At 35.5% G+C, this 27150-nt stretch overlaps 1 protein-coding gene across 6 annotated transcripts in view; it reads left to right on the top strand.

The window, feature by feature from the left end:
- The window catches only part of CTNNA2 (catenin alpha 2), a 1087950-nt gene that overhangs the window by 29963 nt on the left and 1030837 nt on the right, over window positions 1-27150 (top strand). For 2 of the 6 annotated variants that reach the window (XM_038561608.1, XM_038561607.1), the window contains exon 1: window positions 24968-24988. The exons of 2 other annotated variants lie outside the window; for them this stretch is intronic. The gene's annotated coding sequence lies outside the window, so the exon portion shown is untranslated. Of the gene's footprint in view, window positions 1-12278; window positions 12415-24966; window positions 24989-27150 lie in introns of those variants that run through there. 2 more of the 6 variants (XM_038561606.1, XM_038561603.1) reach the window with 2 other exon arrangements.

Here is a 27150-nt window from a genome sequence, read left to right as displayed (position 1 = left end):
TTTGTTTGCTTGTGATTCTCATTTTGTACCTTGTAAAATGTCCATGAGACACAGCCTAAAGGGACATTTCCTCATATGGTTTTAAATTTAAAATTGTAACATGCTTATCTATGTGTGTTTTGTGAACATTTTTAACCTTGTTCATTTATGACAAGGATAACTTATATACTGGAAGATATTCCTGGTAACAGAGTGGACATATTTACCATCTAGCCCAAATTCTTATGGCATAGGAGTTGATCAAATAGATAATAGTGCTTGGTGCTTCAGCTTACTAGAATGGTAAGACTTTTGAGAACGTCTGCAAATTTGCATTTCCCCAATCTTTATAATTTTTATGGAATATTAGACCCGGTGCTCATGGTGATAATTTTTCCTAATGTTAGAAAACTAATAATGCTGTTCAACTGAAAGCTTCTTGCCTTCTAATTTCTTTTTCTAATTTAGCTTTAAAAAAAAACTATGCTTTATATTTCTACAATAGAAATACGCCTAACCCTTTAGACTGAAAATACTATAAATTATATGAACATTCTCAGTGCTGTTAGACTTGCCATGATGACCTGACAGGTTTTGTGTGTCTGCTGCAATTTCCTAGTGCCAATATTAGCCTGCATTTTCGTCCCCTTGTATGGGCTATTGTCATCAGTCTTTCAATATAAAAAGAAAAGAACTTGTATTACAAAATGCTATCTGACATCAAAAGGAAAAAGTTCTTCCTAAAATAACTATTCCATCTAGTATTCTTTGTTAAGAATTTTACAAACTGAAGCAGCAAAACTTACTTTTCTTTTTTGAATTTATTATTTGACTCTTTTGTTTTTGTGAATTACAAGTATTGAACTTAAGTTGTACACACTTTAGAACAGGATGTCTCCATTTTTTGGTACTTCTTGAGAGTTGCAGCAAAACTCTGAGATTTTAATCTTAGTTCCACTGCTCCGTGACATGAGGCAGGCTTAATATTCATTAATGAGCCTTAATTTACTTATCTGTAGAATGAGACAATAATGCCAACCTGCAGAGTTATCATAAGGATCAGCGATAATGCATATAAAATTCATACCATAGAACTTGAAACACTAAATCAATAAATTACTATCTTAGAAATGTTAGATAGAATGTAGCTATTTTAGTTTTGGAGATCTTATACATACACACATTTATTCTAATAAGACAATCTCACTGTCTCCTAGAAATTTGTCAAGACTGTCAAGAGAACAAACGTTTATATTTTAATGTCTTGTGTTTTCCATTATACTGCATTTCTGTCCTTAACACACCATTTAGATTTTTTTCAAATAATTAGTATACAGAGGAGTTTAAAACATTTAATGAATATCAGAATAGGCTATGCATATTCTATTTTAGAAATAGAATTCTTATGTTTTTAAAGTTTTCTAATTCCCATTCAATCATTTATACATGCTCTGTGTGTCTTTAAGGCAATGTTTTCACACACTTTAGCTTGCAGTGCTAAATGAATTGTCTGAAACGTTATTAACCTGGATGTTTTATGAACAATTGAAAAAGTTGTATTCACTTTTTAAGCTGATTTTATATATAAAAATATTAGATTTCTGGTATCTACTTTTATTATTTAGTTACATATTCATTTTTCCATTAAAACATATTTGTGAAACTTGCAAAGAACAATAAAAAAAACTATGATAACTAAAAAGAACAAAGACAAGGTCACTTTGGGTTAGATATCATCTAAAAGATTATTATTTTTTTTAACTTTGATTTATGAAATCAAATTTCCATTTCAGTAACAAAGCATTATTATACTTCCTTCTTAAGAAGACTAATACACAAATTTTAGTATTTCCTTAATTAGAATACTTACTGTTTGTAAAGGTTAATTAGGCATCTGTAGTTGACTAGTTCTATAATCAGCAATGGGAAATAAATATTTTTGATTCATTATTTTGACTACCTTATTTGGACCAGTCTGCCAGATTGTTTTCAATAACTCAACCATCCACCTGGTTCCACCTTTTTTAAGACATTGGTTTTATACTTGAATAACAAATGAAGAAATCATTTTATTGGTGACTTTATATGAAAATATGATTAATGGAAATGATGTTATAAGGTGCAAAATATTGCAGAACTATCTGGAAATAACACGTTGTGCCTATCTGTTTTACCAGGTCCATTCTATATCTTTATCATAAAATCAAAATCTCATTAATATCAACTTGAAAATATTGAAGAGTAAAAAAGAAGACTGCTTAATTTAAATTCCTTGTTTTAAAATATTAAAGTAGAAAAAGACAACTGTTATTCTTGGACCAGGACACAGTTAATAAAACTCGTCAGAAAGATCCAGGCTTGGGAATTTTTCTGTGGATGAGGTAGTGGTGAAATACATCAGTTGAGTTATAAGTCACATGCAAAAATGTCTTCAAGTTAAGGGACATAGCACACAGTCACTTCCTTGACATAAGAAGTTATAAATATGAGATGCTTTTTTGTAAGCAAAGCAGTTAAAAAAATTCTTTTGGATAGAAGGAGTGGGTCGAAGTCGAATTTATTAATTCCATCAAATAGGTAGATTTCTGAGAGTAGAAGGTTACCTACTAGTTCCTATATTAGATGCATTGCAAAAAGGTCTTTTGTAGCATAGAAGATATAGATAGGTTCATGTGGCTGGCTTTCTGGGTAAGCAGGTTTTGATACTTAAATAACATAGCTAGACTAGGTTTCAGTGACTTGGTAGGAATGTATATGTCTTCAGAGCTATTTCATAGTGACACTAAGAAGATGGATTTTTTCATGGGGCCCAAAATAGAGATGGCAGACTTTTAAAAATTCTGTGGGTCACACAAGGAAAATGCTTATTAGGTATTTAGAGTCCAAGTGGCCTAATAGAAATATTTTGTTGGCATTCCTTGCTTGAGTTATGGACTCCCAAGCCTGGATAAGCAGATATCTGAATAGGGAGCAAATGGCTGTCAATCATAAGACTCGTAGGAAGGATATCAGTTTGCTCTTCAGGGAGAAGCTCATTATGCTACAGTTGGAACATAAGACAGTGGTTCTATTTTATTATAACCTGAAGGTGGGAGTAGGCCAGAGCTATCCCGAAGGAAGATAAAAGGAAAGAGAGTTAAGTTATAGGAGTGCCTACTTGGGAATGGTTGCTTTAGTATGTCACTTGATCTCTCAATAAAGCTAGGTGGCTAGTAATATCATCCCGTGTTAACTAATATTATGATGTTGCATATGCAACACTTCAGCTAAGTTTCCATTAGAAATTCTTGTTTAAAGTATATAACACCAATATATAAACCGTGCATAGTCTCATAGACCATGCAGATGCAGGTGTTTTCTTAGTTCCAAATACCTACATGATATTTAAATTGAGCTTCACAAAATAGCACTGTTGCAGAGACAGTGTGTTAGCCCCCATGCCCAATTCTCAAATTCATTCTTTAGTTAACCCTTGCAACTAGGTATGATTGTTGACTAAGTCATGTCCAATCAAGTTGCATGCAACTTCCAGGCCCTTTGCTTAGAAAGAAAATGCATACGTCTACTTCCTCTTTTCTGCTACCTGCAAGCTGTGTTGATTAATGTTGTAAAGAGATTTAGAGCACAAGATGGAAGTGGCCTATTGGAGAAGCCAGAGCAACAAGATAGGCGGAGCCTGTGTCCAGACATAAAGTAACCCTATGCAGTATGAACTGCTTACATTTCAAGTGTTATATGAGGGAGATAAAAACCGTGTTAAATCCCTTGCTCTCTTGACTTTTGTCAGGCAGCAGACCTGGTACCCCAACTACATCCAAAACCTTAAATAGCAATGTGCTAAAATGATGAAACGCTGAAAACAATACTTTTGTGTAGTTGGAATGTCTTTCCTTAAAAATGGTATCAAAAATGTTTTACTGATTCCTGGCAGCTAATCTACACACCCACCAGGGGTCAGGAGTCTTCCAAGTTACTAACTCTTGATTTAGGCAAAGCAGGGAAATGTGTGACTACAAGTGAAGTAGTCAAGCAGGTTTAAATTAGGCTAGAGCAATAATAATGATAGTAATAAACACAGCTAGTAATTATAAAACAATTAATATGCCTCAGGCACCGATATTCTAAGCCATTTATCTGTTTACTCATTTAATTCTCACAATAATCCTGTGGGACTGTTAGTATTTCATTTAAGAAAGGAAGATATGTGTCATTCAAGTAACATGGCCAAGATCACCCAGCTAGTCAAGGAAGACATAGGGTTTCGACCTGGGCAGTAATGCTTAAGGCTCTGCTCTTTTTTTTTTTTTTTTTTAAAGATTTTATTTATTTATTCATGAGAGAGAGAGAGAGAGAGAGAGGCAGAGACACACGCAGAGGAAGAAACAGGCTCCATGCAGGGAGCCCGACATGGGACTTGATCTCAGGTCTCCAGGATCACACCTTGGGCTGAAGGTGGCGCTAAACCGCTGGGCCACTGGGGCTGCCCAAGGCTCTGCTCTTAACTATGTTTTCTGTATCGTGATAAAGAAGTCCTGGAGAAGTAGGGGGCAGCTTACACAGCTGTTTATCACGTGAGTATAATTACTTTAAGTATTGCCCAGGTACATGTTCCTATTTGAATGAGACTTTTCCCTGAACTGTCCAATGTTTTCTTTAAGTCTTAAGTTACCGAAAATTAGTTGTATCCTTAAATTCACAGGAGCTTTTAAAACTATGTCTCATGGATAAATAAATAAAATCTATAAAAAATAAATAAATAAAAATAAAACCACGTCTCAGAGAGTAGCACTCTGATCGAAAACAACTTAGAATTGTTTCCTAGCACAGGATTGTTTTTTGACTTTAGAATAAACAAGCTATCCTTCAAAAAATATTGAAAATTGTACTCAAAGTATTATTTTAGTCATACTGAAGAAACTAAAAAAAATCCCTAAGTTGTACACCACCTGTACAACTTACTACATACATATTACATAACATACATATTACACTGTATGTTAGTGAGCTGGAATTTTTAAAAAATATTTTATTTATTTATTCATGAGAGACACAGAGAGAAGGCAGAGGCATAGGCAGAGGGAGATGCAGGCTCCTCACAGGAAGCCTGATGTGGGACTCGATCCCAGAACTCCGGGATCACGCCCTGGGCCAACGGCAGATGCTCAACTACTGAGCCACCCAGGTGTCCCAGTGAACTGGAATTTAACTAAAAACTAAAAACAACAACAAAAAGAAACTTCCTTGTAGTCTCTTTATTTACTAAATTTACTAAATTATTGTGCTCATGTAACTATAGATACTGTATCAATTCTTGTACTTATGCAAATATATTGAAAATGGACACTAAGAGTAGAATAATTGTGCATCTCTCATTGCTTTACATTTTCTTGCTGCTGACCAAAATGTGGTTTAGAGCAAACACATATAGTAGGTTAAAACCTATTAAGTGTCCCAAAGGGGAAATAGGTAAACAATTGCACATTAACTCACTGGAATGTTATTTCCCAACTTCTGTTGCAAGAACTGTATACAATTTTTAGCTTTCTCAGTGACAGCACTTCCTACATTTTTATTTATTTATCTCTTTGCAGAAGATAAAAGCTGGGTGGACTCAACAATTGCCTACTTAATGGTTTCTTCTCAGACTTAAGCCTTAAGGCTTGGTCAAGAATGCTACCAGGGAATTTAAGGAATTTTTGAATGGAAGAAACTCTGACGTATTTCTGTACTAAAATATTATGTGTGTTGTGTGTGTGTGTGTGTGTGTGTGTGTGTCCAGAACCAGTTCTTTAGTGTACAGCAGGGGTAATAATATGATTTTATATATTTCTACATAGATGAAATTCACAGAGATTCTCTCTAGAGTGATTAATTTGATGCAACATAAATTTATTGCTCTTGGTGACACATTTTCTAGATTCAGTGTATTAATGTGTTTTCTCCAGTATGATATCTAATGAGGTTGAAACCATTAATAAGAGTAGTAGGTAGAGAATTCCGGTTGAAGGTAATTCCACATTGAATACATTTATAAGCTCTTTCAATATATACTTTGATAATTAATAAGGTTATTCTTCTGGACGAAGTCTTCCCAGCACTGACACCATTCATATACTTGCTCTCCATATGATTTTTAGTATGCAAAACAAAGGCAGAACTCTGGCTGAAGACTTATCCACAATCATAGCATTTATATGATTTCTTTCCAGCTTGTGTTTTTTGATGTGAAAAAAAGATGAGAGTTTCAATTAAAGGATTTTCACAATCTTTACACTTATATGGTTTCATACAGTTGTGAACTCTTTAATACATAATGAGATGAAATCTCTGGTTTAAGAATTCCTACATTTATACATTCATAGGAACTCTCTCTTATATGAATTCTCTGATCCATAATGAGTTGGATGTTCTATTTGAAAGATTTTTCACAATTAAAACTTTCATAAGGTTTCTCCCTGGTATGAATTATCTTATGTCTAATAAGCTTACCGCCATGAAAAAAAAGCTTTTTCACATTGATTGTAGTTGTACAGTTGGTCTCCAGCATGAGTTCTCCAGTGTGGAAAAAAAGGCAATAGAAGCAGCTAAAATCTTTCTTCATACTTCTACATTCTTTACATTTCATCTTTTTCTCGCCAGTGTGATTTATGTGATGTTAGTGTCCTGAGAACTTCTGCTACATATTCTTTACATTTATGAGATTTTCCTTTTTATTTATATTCTTAGATGTACCAAAGGATGTTGTATGAGTAAGAGAGTTTATCACTATCATCTGCAGATTTTACCTCCTGCTGGAGTTCTTATGAATTGAATAAGGTGAACGTTCCAACAAAGCATTTGATTACATTTGTTACTCTTACTGACACCACCTTTCTCATGTCCAGTGAAGTAATTATTTAAGTTAATTATGTAAACTTTCAATACACATGTCATATTTACAGAGCAACTCCTTAAATGTTAGCTGAGTAGGAGGAATATGGTCCCCCTCCATATTCACCATTTCCGCAGATTTTCTCCTAAATAAGTACCTACTTTGGGATAAATGCAATTTGCCTCAAATGTCTCTCCTTGTTTCTCTGATAATTCTTCAACTGATCTTTACATTTCCAGATTCCTAATGAGAGTTACCTAGAAATACTTCTTACCATTTCTTCCATTTTAATGTCATAGATTACTTATCCTCAGAAATGCTATTTTGGAAATTGATTGTTTGATTTAATTCAGTCTCTGACCAGGTAGGTGTCTTAGTGAATTCCTTTCTCTACCAGCCTGGCTACTAAGCCTTTTCCAATTAGAGGATTTACATTTGTTTGGAAAGCTGATGCCTCAAGAAAACCGGGTTCTTATTTTTTTCGAGCATTGCATTTTTTAATACAATCTACTGAGCAGTATAAAGCTTCTTTTACTCCTGCCTGGTGTAGATTACAACCACATCCTTGAAGGTTACCCATGTCTGGAACTGGACAATTAGCAACTCAGCTTCCATTCCCTCTTCTTTCTTGATGGTGATTTCTTGAGTAAGTGGAGAGACCTGAGAATGCTCTACTTCTTTACTGAGTCTGGTTCAATTTGGCATGGCCTGACCCCACGGTACCTTTACCTTGACCTGACTCATATACACCAGGGCCGAGCTTTGTAGCCTTTTCCATACCCCGCCCCTCACTCTCAGGCACCCATGCCCAGTATTGCCACTTGCATAGGAATGTGTTTAAAAAAAAAAAAGACTGAACAGTCTAACAAAGATTTGTTATAAAATAAGGACTATGCTCCCACACACAGATCATGTTAAAAAAAAATACTATTTCAGAACCCAGGCCTACTTCTTTATATCTATTCACAGAGTAAGGTAAGACTAAGCTCTGTCCTGATGATTTCAAACTTTTGTCTATATTTTAGTTTATTTATTACAAAAAATAAGATATTGAAATATAAAGATAAGAAACTTGGTTTGGCCAGGACAGTGTTTTTTAAAGCAATTAGAACTTCAGGGACGCCTTGGTGGCTTAGCGGTTTGGTGCCTGCCTTTGGCCCAGGGCATGATCCTGGAGTCTTAGGATTGAGTCCTACATCAGGCTCCCTGCATGGAGCCTACTTCTCCCTCTGTGTTTCTGACTCTCTGTGTGTGTCTCTCATGAACAAATAAATAAGATATTTTAAAAAATATTTAAAGCAATAGAACTTTTTTTTTTTTTTTTTTTTTTTTTTTATGATAGTCACAGAGAGAGAGAGAGAGGCAGAGACACAGGCAGAGGGAGAAGCAGGCTTCATGCACCGGGAGCCCGACGTGGGATTCGATCCCGGGTCTACCAGGATCGCGCCTCGGGCCAAAGGCAGGCGCCAAACCACTGCGCCACCCAGGGATCCCAAAGCAATAGAACTTTAATGTGTTTGGTAGATCTTTATTGTCCAGTTCCTGTGGTTTTATAACTACCAAGCCACTTTTCAAAAGTTTTCGTAAGTGTGGAATATGCTTCCATTAGAATGTAAAGCATTTTGTTTTTTTCCTGCTCATCTTGGTCTAATTAACTTAATTTCATTGACTTAATGATAAATGCCATGTTTTTCAGAACATCCAGGATGGTTCAGATCTCCTCAGACTTTAATATGACAGAAGACAAGAGAGGGGCACCTGGGTGGCTCAGTGGTTGAGCATCTACCTTTGGCTCAGGTCATGATCCTGGAGTCCTGGGATTGAGTCCTCCCCATAGGGAGCCTGCCTCTCCCTCTGCCTTTCTCTGTGTCACTCATGAATAAATAAATAAAATCTTTGGAAAAAAAAGAACAGAAGACAAGAGAGTTAACATAACTGTAGTGCAAAACCATAAATTTCTACTGTTTTCCTTCCCACTGTATGAATGGTTTCTGTACATATTTTCTGATAGAGTTAGGAAAGGATCTATTAACCAGCCCAGTGGCTATGCACATCAGGCTGTATTCATCTGTTCTAGTAAAAATTCCGCATCTTGGAATTGGAGTTACATCTTGGTCAAGTTTGTGGTAGTTTACTGTCATCTTTCAAGACCCGTATAGATTTTGTAGAGGCCAGAATGGTGAATTAAAAGGAAATATGATGGAGGTTACGACCCCTGGATCCTTTAGATCTTTAAGTTTCACACTAATACCTGCTATTCCCCCTGTTAGCAGATATTGTTTTTGATATACTATCTTGAAAGAACAAGGAGAAGGGTAATAGCTAGGACTTCCACTTGACCTTCCCTTCTCTAGTACTTTTATCTTAAAGGACAATGAGCTAACCTGGGAGTTCTGCTATCTACAAATATGTTCTTTTCAGTTGTACTATTAGAGGCCAGTAAATGACCACTGGCTGGATACACAGACCCAGTGGATCCACATGAAGCCAACTTGAGCTAGAACTCTATTACCTAGCTTCCATATACCCACACTCTAGTTGGGTGTTGGGGGTGCATAATCTTTTGAGTCCTTAGGTATCAATGTCAGTTCATACTCTTTGTCTAAAATTTCTCAAAATGCCTAGTTTTTCCCTTTCTATACTGCATGATGGACTGATCCTCACCTGATCCCATTGGGAGAGTTGAGGTTTTGAATGGTTCCTCAGAGTTGTTCTATTTGAGATAAAAGGATAAGACCTTTGGACCCCAGAATGGACCACTCACTGGATGTGGTCTTCTCCTGGGGAGAAGGCATAACTGTGGCAAGGCATCTTCCTTCAGTCAAAAGCAGTTTTCAGAGAGGGACTTAGATGTAAGTCAACAATAGACATCTCTCCTGGTATCTGGAGAAATTGAGTGTTTTAGTCCTGAAAAGGGAATCTAGGCAGCATACCCAGCATCCACTCTAAAAATCACAGCCCAATTGTGATAGCAGAATGTTATGAAGTATAAGAAATAAGGTAGATGAGAAGGCCAAATATCAAAATGTTCAAATGTAGCTCCTGTGGTATCACCATAACATCATTGACTGCAGCATTCATCCATCCATCCATCCATCCATCCATCCATCCATCCATCCATCCAGTAACTCTATACCGAATACTACACATTGTGAGCAAGGTTTGGGATCTTAGTATTCTTTGGATCCTGTTTCAGGAACTCTGAGAAGTTCTTACATCATGAATAAAATGAAACATATTCAGGTAAACTAGTTTAACCTCAGTCATTAGCCTACTAAGTGGAAACGTGACCATTGGAACATAACTGTGCCTCCAGAGACTTCGTGCCCTTCTACTAAACCTGCAGGTCTTTATAGAGAATATTAACCATTGATTTATCGCCTAAAAAGTGGAGGAATGGAGTACATTGGATCTGTGATAATGAGATGGTTCAAGCCAGTGAGGGACATTTAAATGAATATAAATGATTATTTTTAGGAAATGAGAGAAATGTGCAACTTGCTCTTATAGCTGTGTCTATTTTAATATGTATCTGCAAATAGATTTTGGATGTTGAATGGTTATACCTGACCTGCTGTCTTATTCTTCAATGTGTCATACTTATTAATATAAAGCTTATGCTAGATACAGCAAAGGCAGATGGGAATTGCTTGTCACTCATATGCTGGCCCTTCTTCATAAACATTAATGCCTTGTGGTACATAAAACTTTGTTTTAGTGGCTGAGAATACATATTGGAAACAACATTAATAGCCTCCTAGATGTTGAAGTGAAATGACTTTGCAGTATCATTTGAGGAAAACCACTCAACATTAGTTTGGATTAATTGTTGCAAGTATCTCCTTTAAGACTGTTTAGGGGAAAAAGTATATATATGGAGATCCTTAACATAATGAGAGGGCATATGCTACCTAATGCTAAAATGTAATTTCGTGCATTGTACTGCAGAGAACACTGATAGCAGTCCAAGGATAATTCTAGATGTTACCTTCAAGTGAGCCTGATGCATTTAATTATTAAGGTAGTTTTGACATACCCATTGCCAGAACCAAATAGCCCAGTGATTCTGCATCCAATTTCTGTAAATCGTTGAGGTTCCTATATGAGTGCCTCTATAAAGAGTAAAAAAAAAAAAGGCTTTTTTCCTTAGTGTCCATTCCTTTGTGAATCTTAGTTTTGAATGCAAATTTGACTGCAAGTGACAAAGTTCTTTAATTCATAGAGGTGACAAAAAAGAAAAAAAAAACTGTTCCTATCTCTTTTCTTCCTTTTTTAGCAAATCTACTTTTGCCTTTTTAAAAGTAAAATGTGAAAACTGTTGCATAAGAGCATGCATTGGAGTAGAGAGTAGCTGCAAAAACACCTAGCAACCTGCACTCTTGGCCTCTCCCTCTGAATGGAGAAGTATTCAGTGCCAGGAGGGAAAGATGACAGTGGGAGTGGCATCACACTAAACAATGGAAGAGATTTTTACTTCAAAATCTCCTATTCATGTTGGAAGTTTCAATAATTAATATGGGTTTATTACTGTAATTTATCCTATAATTAAAGGAAGCAGTCACCTCATTGAAGTAAGTTGTGTTTTAGCATTTCAACTGTTTTATTTTATTTGAATTGTTCCTGAATACATACTTTTATTCTCAAATACTATTGAAATATTTCTTTTCAAGTAAGAAACAGATTAATATCAAACCGTTTTCTCTATCACGGATAAAATTCTCACTAAAGCATCGACTTTCTTATTCCTAGTTCTGTGTCATTTTCACTTGGCAACAGTATTTCACATTAGGTTTTGCCAAGGTCAACTAATACAATAATTACTCAGAAGAGAAGAGAAAATCTCATACTTTAAATACAACTCACCCTGTTATCCACTGACCTTGGATTAAGAAAAGAGTCCATGCAGCTCCTGTCAAAGACAGAACTTAGTAAGTAAACAGATGTGAAAAATGTAAATATTTCATTGGCAGTTTTCTGAATTTAATTTCTCTTTGAAATTTAAGAAATTCATTTTCTCAGACACATTTTTGATTCTATAAATCATTGCCCATTACAATATTTGCAAAGATCTCTTTTTAAAATCTAATTATTAAAACACATTAGCCTCAAGTTTCAAAGAGAATAGGCTAGAGCCCTTTCTTGTATTTTAATTTAGCATTACTTTCTTTTTCTGATTAAGTAGTGCATTGTCCTTTATATAAATAGAAGATCCTACTGACTCATCATTCATAGAACAGGTTTGAGGAGTTATTTTTCTAGCAGTAATGATAGGTGCTATGGTCTGAATATCTGTGACCTGCCAAAATTCACATATTAAAATATTCTAGTCCCTGAAGTGAAGGTATTAGAAGGTGAAGTCTTTGGAAGGTGATTGGGTCATGAGTGCAGAGTCCCTATGAATGGGATTAACACCTTTATAAAAAGAGGTCCCAGAAAGCTGGCTCACAGTTTCATCATGTGAGGACCTAGGGAGAAGTCAGCAGTTTGCAGCCTGCAAGAGGGTCCTTACCAGCCCTTTGGCACCCTGCTGGCAACGTGATCTTGGACATCCAGGCTCCAGAAACGTAAGAAATGAAATTCTGTTGTTTATAAGCTACCCATAGTATTTTCTTAGAGCAGCCTGAACAAACTAAGACAATAGATTTATATTGAACTGGGCTGATTCTTTCCTTTAATGTGTCCTACCCCCATTGATAGGGTTTTATGTATTTGTTTAGGAACTGCACAGGGCTATAGATGAGCCCATGGCTGACAATCAGAGATTTTCTTCCATATAATTCTATCTGGTTCATAGAAGACTTGTAGAGGCAACTTGTACCGACCCCAACTAGCACTTTTATTCACTCTATCTGAAAAAGAGAAAACATGGCTGCCTTTTTTGGTCTAGGACACCTTCAAGCATACATACGTGATAATGATGGCTTCTTGTTGTGCTTGAATTGGAACCAATCCACTGGCAAATCCCTTGTGATGTTGCTATGCTCAAACTGGGCAATCAAATGATGTGTGATGAGTATGTGTTTGACGATCTCTAGTGCTCAGAAATGCAGCCTGTGATATCCTACTTACTTGCCAAGGGAAGCCAAGTATTAATATCCCTTGTTTGCTTACATGTAAAAACTAGTGCAATGAAATGAGATTTGAAGTGAGGCAAACCTAGCTTTAAATAATGACTCCCCTAATTCTGTTAATTATGGAACCTCTGTATGAGTTTCAGCCTTTAGATCTGGAAGCTGAGGATTATGCCTATCTCATAGGTTGATTTTAAGGACTAAGTGACAAAGCATTGTTGGGAAATGTTCATTTGTGTTGGAGGCAGTCAGTAAAAGTTTTCTTGACTTACCCAGGTTTTAAGTATATGAGATAAAATCAGAAGGACCTTCATGAGTCACAAATTTAGCAATCTCTATCTTCTGGGTTAAGTCATCCTATATGGATGCAATCTATCTGATTCTTAAGGATCTTAGGGATGAGGATGCCTGGAAGGCTCAGCAGTTGAGTGTCTGCCTTCAGCTCAGGTCCTGATCCCGGGACTCTGGATCAAGTTCCACATCGGGCTCCTTGTGGGGAGCCTGCTTCTCCCTCTGCCTATGTCTCTGCCTCTTTCTCTCTGTGTGTGTGTCTCTCATGATAATAAATAAAACCTTTTAAAAGAAAAGGATCTTCAGAGATGGAAACTCTACAGCCTTTTTTGTCAGACTATTCTAGAACCTAATAGCACTCAATAGTCTGGGAACTCTTCCTCATATCGCACCTAAATTGCTGCTGTTGAAATTGAAGCTAATTTTTCCTTGCCCTGTCCTGGGTGGAAGTAGAGTAGGTCATTTTTATGTTGATTATGCTAATGGTAATCCTGGATACATAAATTTAAATGTTGACTGAATTTGTCTTGAGTTTTCTTTTCTTCATAACCTAAGATCTTTGCCTGTTTAAAGAGGTCAGGGTCTCAGGTATCCCTCTTAGTTTATCTTCTTGTTATGTATTGTCCTTGGTGATTATCAGTGAGAAGCACTTTGTTTCAGAAACCAGGAATAGAATGTGATATGTGAGCTCTGAATGTTGGAATTTAAGCCAGTATCTATGAGAGATGTCTTGGAGAAACTAGTACTAATGCATATTTGAACATTAAATGTAATTCACTTTTAAGGTTACATTAATTTATAAAAATGACCTATGGTTATAATTTGCCTGTTTATTTTAAAATTCATTGCCTTTCTAATGGTTTAATTTGCATTCTGTTACCTAAATTTGAGCCACTTACTCCCGTGGTACGGCAGACTGTTATGGAACATTTTAAGCCCCTGGAAAATCATGTTAAGTTCTTTAGTTCTAGCTGGTTTTTTTTTTTTTTTTTTTTTTGTCTTCAAACAATGGCTTTGCTTATGGTAGCGTATTCCATATGAAGTAGTGTGTATAATTTCTTTCTTTTTACCCGAGGTTCAAAGGTATAGATTAACTGCTTTGTGTCTGTGTCAACATAGGATTGGCTTCCTCAAATGTCATTCATACCTATTATGTTTTATCTTACTACTGTGATACTAAACCTAATTAAGTGAAAACTTTAAGTTTAGTAGAATTACCTGTTTAGCTGTGCATAGAATTTTCCAAAAAAAAAAAAAAAAAGAATTTTCCTGGTCAGGTTTGGGCTTGATTTTGTTTTGTTTTAAAATGTGATGCTCACTTCACAGCATTACACATAATCTCCAGAGTGTTTATGTATCTGGCTATACACATATATAAACATTCACACAGAAGCATTCCCACATTTCAGATCACGATATAGTGATTAGCATCTTCCAGCTCTGTATAGGTTTTCTCAAGAAAGTTAGGTAATATTCTTGGTATGTTTCGGTAGTTTCCTAAGCTAGTAAAAGCATAGTTCACAGTTAAACATGCACATAAATTGTTGCCATCTAACCACTAGACATGGTATTACTATGCAGACTGATTTAGCAATATAGTGATGGAAATTGATTAGATGTCCTATTATTATTAACTTAACCAGTTATCATTTTATACTGATAATGTCATCTTAGTGAACTTTTTCTCATCAGATAAAGCTCCTAATAGGTACCAGAATCCAGGTATTATTTACCTATTAGTTATCTATCTGTGTTCATTAATTAAACATTTATGGTATATGGTAGGTTCTGTGAGGATTCATGGAAAGATGCATTATTCAAATAGTCACTGATATGTAATAAACAGGAAAGATATCAAATTAAGGTAGAAGGCACTCCATTCCACATAGCTCAGAGTAATAGGAAGAACTCATTTCCTGTTTGGGGAATTGGTGTAGTTCAGACATAGAAGATGACAACGACTTGGGCATAAGAAAATAAGATTGTATCAGGAGACATGCTAGCCAGAGGGCAAACTATAAGCCAAAATTTATGACAAAAAGATGCAGAGTTTTTGTGGAAAATTTGGGAACTGTTCATTTTGATTGGAACCTGGGTAATGGGGATAAATAAGGGTACAGCCTGACAGTGGAGGCTTTGAATGCCAAGATAAGGAGAAAATTAGTTTCAATTGTAGATCCTTTATTTAGCAAGTTAGAAGCATTGAATAGATGCCTATGTCCATCACCCCCACTCTTATAGTCTCCTCCCAGCTATGTGTCTCTTGCCAACTTTAGATTATTTGCTTCTCAAAGGCTTAATCCTTGGTTTTCATTGGACTATACTGTAGATGCTGAAATGAATTGTTTTAAAATATTTTATTTATTTATTCATGAGAGAGAGAGAGAGGCAGAGATACAGGCAGACAGAGAAGCAGGCCCCATTCAGGGAGCCCAACATGGGACTCGATCCCCGGGTCTCCAGGATCAGGCCCTGGGCTGAAGGTGGTGCTAAACCGCTGGGCCATCCGGGCTGCCCCTGAAATGGATTTTGATGAATGAATGATGAATAATTAAGATTGAACTTTGTAGGTAGTAGAGAGGTAGTTCATATTTGAGGGTAGTACTTGGTAAGCTAAACTTTGGGAAATTATACTTGGCATTATAGGGTGAGAAGAAACATTGAAAAGAGCTGATCTTGAAGTTAGACTGTCAGAGACTGTTTCCCTAGCATATGCCATTGGTTTCTAGGTCTGACCACTGGAAACTTGTCAATCTAACTGACTTCTTGGCCTTACTCTGGAGATTATGATTTGGAAGGTGTGAGTTGGTGCCAGCAATCTGGATTTAGCTTGTGATATTTTGCTAGGAACCACTGATGTAAGTGAGATACAGTGAGGGCCTGGCCTCAGGGGAGGCATTCAGGAAATGTTACAGAGATGTAGTTGAGTAAACTTGGGAACAAATTCTTTCCTTAATAGTAAGGAAGAATCAAAGCTGACACCAGGCTTTCAAGCCTGATGCTGAGAGAATGGAGATGCCATCATGACATAGTGATGTTTAATAGTTGCTGACAGAGATGATTAATTGCACTTTGGATAGGGGGTGGGTAGGAGGACATGCAACATCCCAGTCCAGCAGAGGATTCCAAGATCATTTGGAGAGAGAGCAGCACAGAACGGAGTATAAAGAGTTTAAGGTTGATTACTACAAAACGCAATATAATTGCGTTGTGATGATGATGAAAAAATAATACTAATCATGGAAAAAATAGTATTTCTGTGTAAGGCCACTGTTAAGAAATTTAAATACCATATTTCATGTCATTCTTACAAAAACCTTGGGAGATCTCCAATTTACAGGAAAATAAGAAGTGAGACTCTGAGATGTTAGTTGCCTGTGATCAAACAACTATTGAATGTGTGATATGTATGTTTTGATGACTTCTGTCTGTCTCACCATTTCAAGAAAACCTTTGTGCCTTGGGACAAGACAGTAGATAAAGATCAGCTAAAGAATTTTTTTTACTTTGTTGAAAGAGAAAATGACAACTTGGAGAAAGTGGCATTTCTAACAGTATCAAATGTTTCAGAGAAGTAAATTTGTATCAGAACCTGGGAAAAAATCCTGGCTTTGGCAATTTGGAGGTCATTAGCAAACTGAGGTTGGAATTTCAGTGAAATGGAGATGAAAGAGACAAATTACAAGTTTAGAAGTGAATCCTCAGAGACCGTGAAAGGTTGAATGTAGCAGCTCTATTAGCAGGTTGATAGTTATGGAAAAGTATGAAGAGGGACCCATTGTGAACGTTCAGGGTGAAAATGTCTATACACTTTTAAAAACATAGAAATAGACTTGGAAGAATCTGGCTGTTACATAACTGTAAAAGTATCATCAAACTTGGTTTTAATTCAGGTTGCTGGCTTCTAAAGTAGGAAAAACAATGGGAAAATGTGGCAAGTGTGGATGGTTGGATGAATAATAATGTGACTTTGTCTCTTTTACACTCTTGCTATTAGGAAGAAAAAGAGGATGGATATTGGAAAGGCAAAACACGATAGATCTCATAAGCCTCCCAATTCAAGAGAATAGTGTGTGAATATGGTAGAAAAAGAATAGTAAGCACAAAATGATCAGAGTCACAGACAGAAGCTGAACTGTGACTACATCTCAGAAGCGCCTTAACTAGGAAGAAGTGCTCACGGTGAGCTATTTACTCAACCTCAGGGCTGGACATTCATGGAGAAGCATCCCAAATTTCACCGCCTTGTATTGTGTTCCAAATTTTCATTATTTTAATACTTCTTTTTCATTTTTTATTGAGATCTAAATAACATACCATAAAATTCACCATTTAAGGGTTCCTGGCTGGCTCAGTCAGAAGAGCATGGGACTCTTGATCTCAGAGTTGTGAGATCAAACCCCAAACTGGGTGTAGACATGACTTAAAATTTTTTTAAATCATAAAAAATAAAATAAAATAAATGAAACTCATTTTATTTATTTTAAATAATAAATTCAAATACTGTTCATTTAAGTACAGCATAGTAGTCTTTAGAGTATTTGCAAAGTTGTGGAACCATACCACTAAATAAATTCAGAAGATTTTTCTAAATCCCCATTGTCATAAATAGTTACTCCCCATTCTATGTAGTGTTTCTACAGACTTGCCTGTTCTGTTCATATTATATAATTATACAATACTTGAGATTTGTGTCTGATTTCTTCCCCTTACTATAGTGTTTCCAAGACTTACCCATGTTGTAACATTTATTAGCACTTCGTTTTTTTTATGGTTTATTAATACTCTATTATATGGACATACCACACTTTATTTATCCATTTGTCAGCTGATGGACATTTGGGGTGTTTCCACGTCTTGGTTATTGTGAATGCTGTTTATGGACATTAGTGTGTGTGTGTTTTGTAAACATATGCTTTCATTTTTCTTGGGTATATAACTAAGAGTGGAATTTTGGTCATACGGTAATTTTCTGTTTAATTTTTTTAACTGCCAAACTGTTTTCTCTTTCTTTCTTTCTTTCTTTCTTTCTTTCTTTTTACTATTCTTTTCTTTCTTGCTTATCTTTTTTTTTCGTCTTTCGTGAGGGGGGGAGGGGCTTATTCGTTCTTTCTGCTTCTTTTTTTATACTTTTTTTTTATTTCTTTCTTCTTCGGTTTACTTTCTTCTTTCTCTTCTTTCTTTCTTTCTTCTTTTTTCTTCGTTTTATTCTTCTTTCTTTTTTCTTTTTCTTTATTTCTTCTTCTTTTCTTCTTTCTTTCTTTCTTTCTTTCTTTCTTTCTTTCTTTCTTTCTTTCTTTCTTTCTTCTCTTTCTTTCTTTCTTTCTTTCTTTCTTCTTTTTGCCAAACTGTTTTCTAAAGTGAGTATCATTTTATATTCCCTCTGCCAGCATATGAAGGTTCCAATTCTCAAATCCTTGCTAACACCTGTTATTTTCTATCTTTGTGACTGTAGCCATCCCAATTGGTGTGAAGAGATACCTTACAGTGATACTGAGTATCTTGTACTTTTCATATACTTATTAGCTATTGTGTGCTTTCTTTAAAGAAATGTCTATTCAAATCTTTGCCCATTTTAAACCAAGTTTTGTTTTTTTGTTATTGATTCATAATTATTCTTTATTGTCAGTATTAGAGCGTTATCAGATATATGCTCTGCAAATCTTTCCTACCATTCTGTGGACTGTGTTCACTTTTTAAAGGTGTCTTTTGAAGGACTTTTTTTTTTCTAATTTTGCTGAAGTCAAATTTATCTCTTTTTACTTTGAGTTGCTTGCCCTTTTGCTGCCATAACTGAGGAGCAATTGCCTTATTCAAAATCACAAAGATTTATGTCTATACTTCCTTCTAAGAGTTTTATAGTTTTAACTTTTATATTTAGGTCTTTGATCCATTTTTAGTTAGTTTTTATATGTGGTGTGAGTTAGGGGTTCAACTGCATACTTTTGCATATGGATATCCAGTTGTTTTAGTATTATTTTTCTTCTAAAGTCAATTGACCACAAGTATAAGGGTTATTTCTGGACTCTTCATCATCTATATATTTATCCTTATGCCATTACTAACTCTTTTGATTACAGTAACTTTGTAATAGCTTTGAAATAATATTACTTTAAAAAAAAAAGAAATAATATTACTTTTTAATATTAACTACACATTTATGATTCCTGATTTAAAGTTTGTGTTTTTAAAAAGTATTATAATTAGGAAGACTCATTTGCTAGTTCTCTTCTTGGTCACCCAGGCTGAAAAGTTAACTTTTTAGCCTCTGGCTAAAAACTTGATACAGGACTTTGCAGCCCTTAAGTTCTGTGAGTGGAGACAAAGGAAAAGCACCTAAGTGGAGACTGTCAGTCTAAACAAAAATTGATGGTTATGGTCAGAGGAATTCTAGAAAAAAAATAAAACATTAGTCAATATTTCAGGTCTACAGTTTGAATATGATTTATTTCTAATTGTACTGTAAAATTTAGTTTAACCATGGCATTTATGGATTTCCTTTTAGAAACACATATATAGCATTAAAAGAAAAGCTCTATGTGTGTATATACATTATTTATACATGTATGCTACAGTCATGCACTTATGCATATGTGAAGCTTTGGGTATATATACATATACATATACACACACACATACACACAAACACACACTACACTCATGTACTTATGCATATGTGAGACTCACTGCTTGAGTACCATGATATCACTTTCCTTTTTATTAATTTAAAAAGTGAATAAATAAACTGGAATTATATGTTAAAGAAACTGGGATCCTTGTTTGATGCTAAAATTGCATTGTTCCTGTGTGTATGACAGAGAAAGAGGGAATGAGAATACTAATGAACTTATTTTCTAAGTCATTGCTCTCTTCTAATATATGAATGTGAATAACAAAAATATACAAATGACTTATGCACTCATGTACCAAGAATGTGCTTATTCATGGTGTAGTATACTGGATATGATGGTGAAAGTGCAAATCCAGCTGACTTGATCAGGTATGCAATTCATTATATTTTACATATACTGTTTTGTTACATCTGGGGGAAGACATATAATAATAAGGATCGATACATTCTTTCCTTCTGCCAATGTTGTTTTCTCTTCTAAGTGTCATACATATACACACACATATTTGTATGAAAAATATATTCATTATTCTTGTATAATTTATGGTGGGGTTCAAAGTTGTTTGGTCTGAATGGAAATCCATTCAGACCAAAGTTGTTTGGTCTGAATGGCATATTTAGGTAATAATATGCCCGTTGTCTCCTTAACACAAAAACTGATTTTTTTTAAAGTTGTGTTGTACATGTAGTCATCAAGACCATACACTATAGTTAATAGGTTCAGTTTCAAATGTATTATAGTGCTCAGGTTACATCCTTTTTTCTCAATCATTGTTGGTCTCCAGTGGATTGTAGTCTATAAATCCTTGAATAAGAGGTAGGGCACGGTTCATATTTGGTCAAAATGATCTTATTTTACTCTATGAGGAAAATAGGCATATAAAATTCGGTACTAATGATGCAAATAGTATAGTTTATGAATTTCTCTTGTAAAACCCTGTGCAAAATGTGGACAAGCCTTTGAATCACATATTGTTCTTAAGCCAACTCATAATTATGCTATGTGGAACTCAGCAAGTATACTGACGCAACATGTACTTAGTTTTCATTAATTTGGAAACAGTGTGATTTGCTAAATTATACATTGGTAATGCAGAGTAATCGTATGAGATGCAATCACAGGCTAGACTGAATGGCATGTTTCTGGTCCGAGATTACAGTGTTTTCGACCTTGGGCATGGTCAGTGCTCTTTTCCCACCTCATAATGGAGGCTAGCTCCAAGAGGCCTTTCCCACCTCATAATGGAGGCCAGCTCCAAGAGGCCTTTCCAAGAGGCCTACTCTGGGCAGAATGCACCAATGGGAATGGTGCAAGAAGCATTTCTTTCCCTCTACCCTAGTTTGGCTCTGCCACATGTAGACTTATGTATGTATCACCTACTTGTATCATTATTCAAAATAGGAATGCAACTACTATTGTTATAGGGAGGTGATAAGTGAGTGCTAAGCCAACGTTATGAAAAAATGTCCTATTAAATTTCATTTTATTGATTTTATTGTGTAATCATGAATATCTAATAGTTCTTTAAAAAATATCAGTGGGAAACTCAGGTCCCAACTCTGTGTGCTACTTAATATTACATAATATAGCTTAGTGGAAGACAGTCTTCAAAGGGTGAACTAACAATAGTTAGTCACTGATAATAGACACATTTTAATAGAAGTTCTTCAGGAAACAATATTGTAATCTGGGAGAGGTGAATATGACTGAATTTTCTTTTTAAATGGAGGAGTATACACATTCTTAGCTTATTTTAGAAACCCTACCCTGTGGACCATGCATGTTTACATTGATTTTCATGGGACAAAAGTGAAATTGATTTATGCCTCACTATAGTAGTCTATAACACCTCTGCATTGCACATTTATGTCTTTTAAAATGGTGAGCTCACACTTTTTTCTCAAGTGTGCCTAAAGTCGTCTTAATATGGGGCGCAAAAAGTAGGAAGAATGGTTTGTCGCTGCTTCTCTGTTCCTTAGAACAAATCCTGGAATTTTTTTTCTTTTGTTCTGGAGTTCAAGCACATGCTAGTGAAATTTTTTATTTACTTTTTAAAAAAAGAATTATTCCCAGTCAAACAGTAAACTCTCTAAGGATAGGGACTTAGAGCCATCATAAAGGACCTGGCAGACCATACTAAAACATGAACCTTTGTAGGCAGTGGGGGAGAGCAGAAATTTAAGTGGGGGAATGACCTCATTAGATTTATTTTAGTTTAAATATTGCTAAAGTTTGGAGAAGGATTTTGGTGGTCTGGCAAAGAGAGTGTGTCTGGGGGCAAGGAGAGGACTTAGAAAGCTTAGACAAGACGAGCTGATGATGGCCTGATTGCAGATATTGGTGATAGGTTGGAAAGTCAAGGAAGAATTTAAGCAATAGAAGAAGGTGGGACCTATGGGATTTGGTGCTTGACTGATATACATGGTGAGCAAGAGGAAGAATCAGGGTTCATTGTCAGATTTCTCTTTCTGCAACTGCTGGAGTCTTATACGAGGAGAAGTAAATTTTTATAAAATGCAATGAGTTCAGTTGGGAGTCTATTTCATGAAGTACTTGAAGGTTGTCAGGAAAGAAATATCCAGTAAATTGTTGGAGATAGGATTCTAGAAGTCAGAGGAGAGATCTCTGCTGGGAATAATAGAGTTTAAGTTTATCAATACATAAATAGCTCCTTAAGCCATACTTAAGGAGATTTTCTGGGGAAAAATATAAAGGGAAGGATAGAGAGTGGGGGGTAGAGCTCTGAAAATTGTTGACATTTATGGAATACACAGGTGATATAGAGTGAGGAAGACAAAATGAGGAGCAGCAAGAGAGGTAGACAGAGAACCAGGCAAGTGGGGTACCATGAGGCAGAATATTTTGAGAAGTTTGTGGCCAACAGCATGAAGTGATGTGGAGGAAGAAAGGAGGAGAAATCTATTATCAGAGGTGCCTGGGTGGCTCAGTTGGTTAGACACCCGATTCTTGATTTCGGTTCAGGTCATGATCTCAGAGTCCTGAGATTGGGCCCGATGTAGTCTGGCACCAAATCTGCTTCTCTCCTTTTTCTCTTTCTGCACCTCCCTCTACCCCCACTCCTGCTCAGGCTCTGTCTAAAATCAAGCAATCAATGAATCTTTTTTTAAAAAGATTTTATTTATTTATTCATGACACACTCACACACACACACACACACACACACACACACACACACACAGAGGCAGAGATATAGGAAGAGGGAGAAGCAGGCTCCATGTAGGAAGCCCGATGGGGGACTCGATCTCGGGACTCCAGGATCACACCCTGAGCCAAAGGCAGATGCTCAACCACTGAGCCACCCAGACGTCCCAATAAATCTTTAAAAAAAAAAAAAAATTATCAGTGGCTGATTGTGTGAGTGTGGTTTTCAAACAGTCCCAGTTCTGTAAGCTTTCGAAATAAACAAACAAAAAACCCAAACCCAAAGCCAAAACCAAACCAAACACAGTTTATTCCTGTGTTTTTGCCTTTTAAAATTTGGAGTCACAAAGACTTTTCCCTTGTTGTAGGGGGGGGAAAAGATAAGTAAAGGACCATCTTTTCTTTATTCAGATCAAAACACATAATTCATAGGAAAACATTTTTTTTTCTATGAAGGATAATTTCATTAAGAAAAAAATGGAAATTTCTATGATGTTGTCAACCATAATGGCTCTCCACTTTTATTTTCAGGGCATTCAAATCTGCTGTATTTTGAAATTGTATCTTGATATGCAGAAACCCAAAAAATGAAATGCAGACACACTTAAATGATTTATTTTACTTTCTTGTTGACTGTGCATATAGACAGGCAGACAGGCATATGAGATATTTATGATTATTTGGTTGAAAGAAAATATAAAATTTTACACAAGATGAGAATGTAACTGGAAAAACTTTAGGAAAAAATGGAAGTGCAATAATCCTAGTATTATTTTTTCTCTTTAGTGTATAATTGATACCTGTCCACTGTGATAAAATGGAATACTTCTAGGTTACATTGTATTTGGGAATTGAATCCTTTTTGCCATTATAATTCCTTTGTACTTAAAGTTCTAAGTAAAATGATATGATATATTAAAAACAAAAACGACATCTTTAGGATTTGCTCTAATCAAATGAAACACATGATAAAATGTCAAATTCTCAACATTGACAATTGAAATGAGGAGAAGATATAAGGCCCAACAAATATACAGTTGGATAAACATATAGAAAAGTCATAACAAATCAATAAAGTAGATGCTTTTAAAGTATAATTGAGGGAGAAATTTGTTCTTTTTTGTGGACAAGAAAACTGAATTGAAGAAGGAAATTTATTTGACTAAAGTACTCTGGCAAGTAACTCAAATAGCTTTGAGATTGCATTAAGGCCAATTTCATGAAGTCCTGCTGTTGTTCTTCTTTTTCCTTCTTCTTTTTTAAGTTGTTATCATTTGTAACCCATTCTCTTTGCCAAATGGATTTCATTGCTTTTTTCCTGGAAGATAGAATTTCCCTTGATTTTTAAAATAACCTTTACCCTGGCACTTGGTATTTTGTAACCTACTTAATCTGCTTCCATACTGGACATATAATTGCATGAGATAAAGTGGACTAGTCTACCTGACTTTCTCTGACGACCTCTCTATTTCATATTTTATGCCATTGCTCAGTCAGGAAGACCTTTCTACCTGGAGTTCCTTCCCCTTATTATTTTTACCTGTCGGGAAAGGTAAGGACCAACTCAAATGTTGTTGCTCCTTATAGCCTTCACCTTTCAATCCAGTCAGAAAGAGTTAAACCTTCTTTTTTATTCTGGCTTTATGATTCCCCTTTCCAGTCAAGTAGAGGCAGAAATGTTGGATGAATTCCTTGGAGCTGCAGCCTGAGGCTGGGTAGCCATTGCTTATGGGAAGGCCATAGAAGGTGGAGCCAAGGGATGTATTCTATATTACAGCATCCTGGGAAGAAGCCAAAATCAGGCAATGACTCAACAACTTTGAATGGTTAAGCTTTGAAAGACAGCATAAACTGGAGACTCCAATCAGAATAGAATAAATGGTTTGAAATTGAGGAGAGAGATGACACCTGAAAAAAAACCACTTCACCAGAGAAGATGGAATTATTCTTAGAAGATATCTGCAGACTTGGTGGGGAAGAAGGTAGGCTCCAAATACCTTGATCTCAGAGTGGACAACAGATCTTTCTTGCAATCATCCTAATACTATAATATTTCATTTATCTGTAGTTGGTTGTTAAATTCTTATCTCATCTGATAAATTTTAAATGTCTTCATAATCATGTTTTTGTTGTAATCTTCCTTATAACTATTCCTCAGTTAGTATAATGTCTGTCACATCATAGGTGCTAAATAAACATTTGTTTCATTTATTAAATTAATGTTAAACCCATCTTGTATTTAAGTATGCCATATTGACATTTCCAATTTTATACTTTTTTATTTAAAAATTAATCATTCATTTATCTTAAAAAATAACTACTTACTGGGTCTTGGGAATTATACAGAAAGTACAATTATTGTTTATTTTATCTCTAGAAGATAAGGCAAACAGTAAATAGTTACCACATTAGGTACGGTATGACAGGTTTATACATAGTGCACTATGGGAATTCTTATGAGAATAGCTATACTCTCAGGGAGTATAGTCCATTTTAGCTGAGTGTAAAAATGAGAAGGGGTCTGCCAGGGAAGTCCTGGGGTACAAATGCCAGTGAATGAGGTGGGATGGGGAGGTGATGGTTCAGTAGGTTAATGTACTGGGAACTGAGAAAAGGTAGGAGACCGCCAATGCAGAGAGGGGTCAGATCATGAAAGTATGCTATACCGAAGAATTTGAATTTTATTTTTTGTCTTGAGAAGAATGGAAGGATTTATGAAGGGGTTCCAAGTGCATTTCTTTGTTCTTACTGCTTTATCTTTTGCCTAAGTTTTGATGTGTCATTCACATGTGCTTCTAGGAATCTATTAGGTCTTACGACATTAAACCATCCAGGAATTAATGGAGGACTTGATATCACTGCCATAAACACAGTCACCAAAGCCAGTTAATGATTGTGTCTGCACTGGAAACTGCATTTCTCCATTTAATAACTCCTTTATCAAATTTAGATGGAGTATCAGGCTTAAACAACATGTGCAGGCTGACTTTATTTTCTTTTTTTATCTTTTGAGATCAAAATAAAACATCATAATTGTTTCTCATGCCAAAACTCTTTTGGAATTGAATGTATTGATATTTATTGTGGGAATATCTAAGCTGTAAATTCTAAAAACACATTTCATTACTTTCCAAATTAACTCAGCTGAGGCAAAATGTGACCACGGCTTATAATGACTTGGTTAATTTGCAGTAACGTCCACTTGAACACAATAAATTGAAATTGTTATGTACAGTCCTCACAGTCTAACAGCATTATTTTATAATACTTAGAGAATTCATTGAATATCTTCACTCTTAAATGTATTGAGCCAGGACTTAATGATGTATAAACCTATATTCAAATGTGCCAGTGATACTACTATTTATAATCAAGGATAAGATGTGAGGACTTTTACAGTTACCATTTGCTCCTGAAGTTTAAAAAAAAGTTTGACTTAACTTTAACATTCACTGATATTCTATAAATTTTATTCTTCAGAAATTTTTAGTCAGTGAGAGTTTTATAAGAAACCTTGATATATTTGTTTTAAATTACAGCAGGTGGCTGTCTAAATAACCCAGAACCAATAGATGGTTGTCTCCCCTAAGCTATTATTTCTGAAAGGTCCTCAGGAACATAACTCCATCACTCTCTTGAGTGGATCAGTTCGATATTTTATTCCCTGGTAGTCAGTTTTCTTTTGATGAGATAACTTGTATCTCTTAAGTATCACTTGGGCAAGGTCTTAATATCACAGTCCCACATGTTTAGCTGCGACCCAGAAATAATTTCTCTTTACACATTCGGGATACATGGCGAGTTACTCTTGTTAAAGCCTTTATAAACATGGGAACAAATTTCTTACAAATCATTGTTGTTTGAAAAGTATTATTATCCAATTTGGATAATGGAATTAAGAACCTATGGATGAAATTTGCTGATTGTAACTTATCAGCCTAGGAGCCTATGACAGTACTTATAGATTACATTGGGAATACTTGAGGCTAGATGCAGAATTTAAACCACTTTTGTAAATTGAAAAAGAGATGAGAAATTTTGACAGTAAATTTCATTGGGAGCACGTTCAGCGAAGTACACTTTGGAATAATAATTAGCTATAAATTTTTTAAATGAGAATGACTCTCAATACATTTAATAAGTG

Source organism: Canis lupus, chromosome 17, assembly GCF_011100685.1.
Source record: "Canis lupus familiaris isolate Mischka breed German Shepherd chromosome 17, alternate assembly UU_Cfam_GSD_1.0, whole genome shotgun sequence".
NCBI lineage: Eukaryota > Metazoa > Chordata > Mammalia > Carnivora > Canidae > Canis > Canis lupus.
The sequence above is the reverse complement of the archived record's forward strand: the minus strand, read 5'-3'. Positions and strand labels throughout refer to the sequence as shown.